The sequence below is a fragment of the Pinus tabuliformis genome, chromosome J (genome assembly GCF_031772625.1).
Source record: "Pinus tabuliformis cultivar Carrire ecotype Pingquan chromosome J, CPIR1, whole genome shotgun sequence".
Classification (NCBI taxonomy): Eukaryota; Viridiplantae; Streptophyta; class Pinopsida; order Pinales; family Pinaceae; genus Pinus; species Pinus tabuliformis.
In genome coordinates, this window is record NC_142295.1 from 1,018,060,090 (window position 1) to 1,018,067,077 (window position 6,988).

A 6,988-nucleotide genomic window follows, 5' to 3' on the forward strand; every position below is an offset into this window, starting at 1 on the left:
GGTTAGTAGATCCAGAGTAAAGATGGATATATGCTGGTTTAATTCCCCCATTTAAATAGGCTACATTCCAGGTGAATACCATGGGTCAATACCATGTGCCATTTTGGTGAATACCATTGGTCAATACCATGTGCCATTTTGGTGAATACCATGGGTCAATACCATGTGCCATTTTGGTGAATACCATTGGTCAATACCATGTGCCATTTTGGTGAATACCATGGGTCAATATCATGTGCCATTTTTGTTTTTATTAATACTAATATTAGGGTTAATAAAGTTTTCTTGCATGGTATTAATAACAATGTAGTCCATGGTATTTGTCCCATAGTATTTTGCCCATAGGTTTCACCTAAATATAACGCATTTTTTGAGTGTTCGTAAATATAAGGTGACTTATGGAGTAAATATAAAAAAATGTTTTATTTGTTTACCATACCTCTCGTTTATTTATATTTTTATTAATTTACCATACCTCTCTTACAAATATGGTATTTGGCCTATAGGATTCACTTAAATAAAACCTCTTTCTTGAGCCTTCATAAATAGAAAGAGGGTTATGGACTAAATATAAAAAGAGGTTTTATTTATTTACCATACGTCTAGTTTATTTATCTTTTAATTTATTTACCATACCTTTTGAGTAAGTATAAAAAGACGTTTTATTTATTTACCATACCTCCACTTTACTTATATTTTTATTTGTTTATGTTATCTCAAAATCAGGCCCTGGAAGGCTGCTGACCAGGAAGACTTCAAGTAACTATTTCAAACCTACTTTAGGCTGAGGCTTAGCCTCCTCAACCTGAGAGGGCTCTCTCTAGAGGGGTTTATGATTTTGATTAAGATAAGATGGCTAACTCTTTGTGAAATAACTGTGACAAAAATGAATGCTGGAAATATATTAAACAAGTTTCCATTGGGCCTATGGAGTCACTAACACTTCAAGGTAACAGTGAACTTAATCTTACATGGCAGTCAGGGCATTCTGCATTTGAAGTTCAGAACATAACACATATGGAACCACAGTTTATAGATGCATACAGGAAATCAGAGCACAATCAGTGAATTCTGAGTGATTATACATCTACACAACTGTAAAAAACATTAAGGGAAGGATAAAATCACACATTCTGAACATAGAAATCCTTCATGAATCCTGAGAAGTAAAATTGAAATTATATTACTGAAATGAGTGTTCACATAAGCCAAATACAAGCTGTGTCATAAAATTTTCCAACCCTCATTACATTGCTGTTTCAGCTATATATAGAATTCTTATTCTATCTGATCGAAATTCCTCCTCCAGCATGAGGGGAATTCGATAACTACCTCTAATGACACCTATCAACTATTTAACTAACTAATAAATACAATAAAGTGCTGACTAGAGCTTTTTAAGAGTTCTAAATCTACTATGACTCTAACTCCATATTATATGCATGATGGTTTCTCCTCGTTCTCTGACATCTGGTTCCCTTCTGGCGGTGGCTATGATGGATGTTTAATGCTCCCTGTTGACCTTGGATGCTGTATCTTTTCCATTGTCCTGAAACATAGGAAACTACCCTTGCTCATCGGTCTTTAGTTTGCCTTACAATTTTCGAATCCAAAGAAGCATGTCCTTTATCTTTGATTATCCAAAATGTAACAGATGGCCACGTCCTTGATGTGTTGTCCACCTCCTTTATGTGTAAGGGAAAAAACTCTTTTAAGCTGTTTTGACATATTTTGAACTGTAGTAAATGTGATCACTTTAGAACAAAAGTCTAGAGTTGGTTTTGAATATATGTTTCCTCCACCTGTTTGTGGTGCCCTTTGAGAGTAAACTTGTGGTCAGCATATGACATTTCCCAAATTCCAGAAACCTGCCTAGGTGAATCACTCCCTGCCCATTGGACATGGTCTCTTATATCAGAGTCAAAATTCAGTTGTTTTTCCCTGAACCTTGACTGTTTTTACATTCTGTAATGCTACCTGGAAATGCAATCTCCTCTGGAGTGTTCAATTTGTGAATTCTTTTGAGCTTCTTGTAGGAGATATACGAGTAGAAACACGGGAACGGTTACTCTCAGCTTCTGCAGGACTATGTTTTGTACAAGACTGAGTAGAATGACCCAATTATTTACATTCATAGCACCTTGTAGTTCCCACTACTGATGTATGATTTTGTGAAGACAGTTTTAAAGAAGAAAAGTTCTCTGAATTGCCACTCTTCTTGAATCCATTCTGTAACCACTTTAAATTCCCCTGAACTTGAAGTTTCAAAAATAAAAACATCTGTCGTTAGAGTCAAAAAGGTTGAGGAGCTGATGCATTTCCTTAATTGCAACTCTGGGACCTGGTAATGTTCTCCCATCTCCTTAAATGAAACAAAAAACTATCTCCAGTCCGGTTCATATAAGGATCCAAGTCCATCTCTAAAGAAGTATCAGTGCTTGTGGCATTGTAGAGGCATAAGACAACATTCTCTGCACTCCTTGAATATAAAGCAAAGTTGACAGATCCATCCCTGCCCATTGAAAATCCAAGAGGATCTGGTTTTCCTCGACCAAAACCAACAGGCAGACAAAAATTCTTACCCAAATGAGTCCTGACCCAAAGATCATTGGAACTCTTTAATACAAATGTAAGAAATAAAGGTGCTTGGCTTGAATCAAATGCTAAGTCCAGGGTATGGGAACCTGTAGGATCTTGCTGGAATGGAGTTTTCATAAATTTCTGTTTATTTACAGTCACAGATGTCGTACCATTAGGTACACTAGCAGCATCCAGAACTACCAATCTTGAAGAATTTGACAGATATAGACCCCAATGCAAACATAGATCACGGTCCAGATCACCAAATCTTCGTGGCAAGAAAACTTCAATGGTTACTTTGTATACTGTATCCACTCTTCCAACAAATGCCTTTACCTCTCCTCCAGCATCTGTTTGAAACATGTCGAGGATGAGATTATCACACTGAAGGTCCAGCGTTACAATGCATGACCTGACTTTTGCGACAGTTTCTAAAGTTGTTACCCTCCTTCCAAATGTGTGACTATTCATTTGATCTAGTCCCTGAAAGCTTCCAACAATTAACTGAAATATTTCCCTTATTAAATCATCATTATATGGTGCTTCAGGTGCCGTTATTCTAGTGGTTTCACTAAAGCAAGTAACAACAATGAGCCTGACATCTTTGTCAATGTTACATCCAAATTTGAAGCACGAAGAGACAAAAGGGAGCTTCTTCTCACACTTGGCTTAAAACCAGCCTGGAAACTCTTCCACCAAGCTCCAGACTCTTCACAATTAACTATCTTTTGGCAAGCCCTGTAATAGGATCGAAAAGATTGTTCATGAAGCTTTTCCCACAATCTTCTAATGGCCACATGATCAGATAAATCTATCCCTGTGTCTTTCAAGATATTTTTTCTGCTTTTCGTTGGTTATGACATTCTTTGAGGTTAGGAATACCAGAATAACTGGAGCCATCTTTTAAAGCCTCATCTAGAAACCTTAACCATACAGAAAGTTCACAGACTTCATTTTTCATGAGTCGGTAATGTTCATCAAACCAACCTTGAATTGGCTCCTCTTCAATTTTCAGCAATAATCTCACGAATACTAAACTTAACAGCACCAACCTTTAGCAATCCACTATTTGAATGCTTTGATCTTTTTGCTTGAGAGGGATAATGATTGTTTTTTTAACAGCCATAACTAGCTTCAGGCCTTGGAGCATATCTTCAACGGCATCCTCTATTTCACATAATTGTAACCTATGGAGCACAATAATACAAATGTCAGAACCTTGGACAATGCAATCCCATGTAATCGAAGACTTGCTTTCCAAATAAAAAGAGTGATTTGATGCAAGACTTTCAGGAGAAGCGGGGATACAGGACATTGTAGTCGATTATTTTTTCAAAACTGTTGCATCATTAAAACTAATTTCGAGATATTCAAGTAATATCCCAATTTTAGCATCCTCTGATAATATTGACTGAACTTGCATTTGTAAACGACTCATTTAACAACCAGAATGATATTTGTTCAATATCCTTGGGCATTGGATTCCCCGTGCACAGGTAGACAACTTCTTCAGTTACATGAGGAGAAGCCATCTGTGTAGACTGCAAAATATTAAGAGCCTTTCTTAGGTCACCACAGCTAAGCCTCACTATTGCAGACAAACCATCCTCTGTGACATCAAGCCTTTCTTCAGTTATGACATGTCGTAGCCGCTCCGTAACATTGGCAGGATCAAGAGGAGCAAACCGAAATCGTGTGCACCTTGATTGCAAAGCTGGAATAATCTTATTGACATAATTGCAGATGAGAGCAAACCTTGTGCTCTTTGTGTATTTCTCCATAACCCTGCGCAAGGAAAACTGAGCATCTTTTGTCATGGCATCTGCCTCATCCAACAAGACTAGTTTTACACTCGACTTTGCACCAAAACTGAAACTCTGAGTGCTTGCAAAATCCTGAATTTGATTGCGAACAACTTCAATTCCCCGATCATCCGAAGCATTCAACTCCAGGATCATGTTCTGGTACTGACTCCCATAAAGCTTGCGTGCGACAGCCAACACAGTTGATGTCTTCCCGGTACCAGGCGGACCGTAAAGAAGGAAGATCTCTGCAAACACCAGTGACCAGTAACTTCACCATCAACATTTGAACCATATATTATAAGGTTTTAAGCATATTTGTGACCACCAACGTGTGAACATGAACTCACATCTACATGAACTTTGAGGCTTCCAGATTCTATATCTTCTTTTGAAACTTGCAATCTGAGCTTATGACGACACCTAATGACCTAATGATAAGGATAAGCGGTCGAATTGACAGGAAAAGGGTATAAGCTGATCACTGATAATGGATTTTGATGGATATGACAGCTGTGTTAGATTGGCTACGGATTAGGACAAATCCCCGATTTCGTAGCGCAGCGAGTACAAAATATGAATTATGCGCTACGAAATCACTTAAAACATGTTGCGCTGCGAAACTGATAAAAAGGATTTATGTGCTGCGAAACCACTTTAAAATGATTACAGGCGCTACGAAATCACCTAGACAATTTCAGCTTTGAAACGAGTTTGGACATATGATATCCATGTGAGATGTGAGACCAATGATAGATTGAGACAGAGAATTGACCTCTTTATACATACCAACAATACTCTTAACAAGACTCCTATTTAAACTATTTAGACTCTAAAACCAGATGAAAAGACTAGACCCAAAATTGACACCAACCCTTTGACAAACAATCGAACTGATGTGAAAAATTTAAAATTTTTTCTTGAGTGATAACAGTTTACACCCTTGCATGTATATAAGGTGACTTATGGAGTAAATATAAAAAATGTTTTATTTATTTACCATACCTCTCATTTATTTATATTTTTATTAATTTACCATACCTCTTTTATAAATATGGTATTTGGGCCTTTGGCCCATAGGATTCACTTAAATAAAACCTATTTTTGAAAATGGGCGAGTGGATTCACTTAAATAAAACCTATTCTTGAAAATGGGCGAATGGAAGGTTGTAACTCCTAATTTCAAGGGCTAAATTTACCTTTTTTACCCTCTCCCTTAAAATAAGGTGGGCTATTTGAGGTGATTTGTAAAAATGTACTATGATACAAAATATTCGCCCACTAAAAATTTAAAACCCCTTAATTTCGCCAAAGGGAAAACATTCGCCCCTAAAATCACCCTTATAGGTCGATGCCTAAATTGTTTTCTTCCTCAATTGTTTGTACAACCATGTGGCTCCCATGGCCATCTAATATCAATAGGTCTCTATTATTAGGCGAGACGCCACCTAGTACCGATGCAACAAAGTGAAAAAGCCAACTTAAAAATAGTTCTTTAATCATCCATGCATGGCGATGTGCAGCCATGCATACACCTGGTTCACAGTTCTGTATATAGTTTTTCAGTTGATTTTTACCTTTGAATAGATTAAATCCTAGGATTGAAGTACCAATTGAATTGAAACAACATAAAATAGTTATCCACTCCCTACTGGCACATTTCGGCTCCCTCTCTTGGCAATTACCCACATGCCACAATTCCTCCCTGCCTGCAAACCTGTTTCATCTCAGTTCCACATATGGTTTGCTGCATAAGAATGTTTATCGTAAGCACTAGAAAGTGTGTCATAGAACTTTTGCACAACTGCAAGGTGAAAATTTATTGCTCTATCTCTTTCAAGGCCCTCAGCAGTATGCAATACAAGTTCTGGATGCCTTTTTTTAAACCCAAACCACCATGATTTACCATGAAAACCATCTTTGAATGGGTTTGGCCTCCCTTGACAGATTTGAGCAACTATGGATTTGAGTTGTATCAACTCTATCCCATGTCCCAATTGGGCCATCTCTTTACACCACTCAACCACCTCGGCCTCCTCCTCCTCAATCATAACTGTAAGAGGCCCTCTACGTTTTGTATGAGTCAGTCCATTTATCCAATAATGTATTAATGAGGGAGGAATACCATGTTTTTTGCAGATGCCTGAACTGAGTATCCATTAAACTCTATGTCGTCAATTGCAACTAACATTTCTTCTTTTGTCCATCCTCTTATAGCACTGATCATTTTAGTTGAACTTGCCCCTTCGATTTTTGTTGACGGTGGTTTTGTGGTTGATGCTGTGTTAACATCAGCTTTAGTCGCATGGTCATCCTCAACAATGTTCCTTAGGGCATTGTTGACATTGACATCACCTGTCCTGTCCTCATCAGACGATGTGGATCGCAGTTGCACACCCATTGTCACTCTCCTGCTAATTCTCCTTGTACGAACAACATAACTACCTTTTTCCATAGATGCAACAACCTGTAAAATTATTGCATGCATTTAGATAAGAATATTTGTAAATTATGCTTTCATACAAGGCAAAAATACTTCTGCTTTATTACAGGAAATTATTAACATGTATGTTAGTATCCTTGAAAAATCAAATATACAGAATCAT

General features: G+C 37.4%; 1 pseudogene; it reads right to left on the reverse strand.

The window, feature by feature from the left end:
* Nucleotides 1–3,968: 3,968 nt before the first annotated feature.
* Nucleotides 3,969–6,783, reverse strand: LOC149230316 (replication factor C subunit 3 pseudogene; annotated as a pseudogene).
* Between the last annotated feature and the right edge of the window lie 205 nt (nucleotides 6,784–6,988).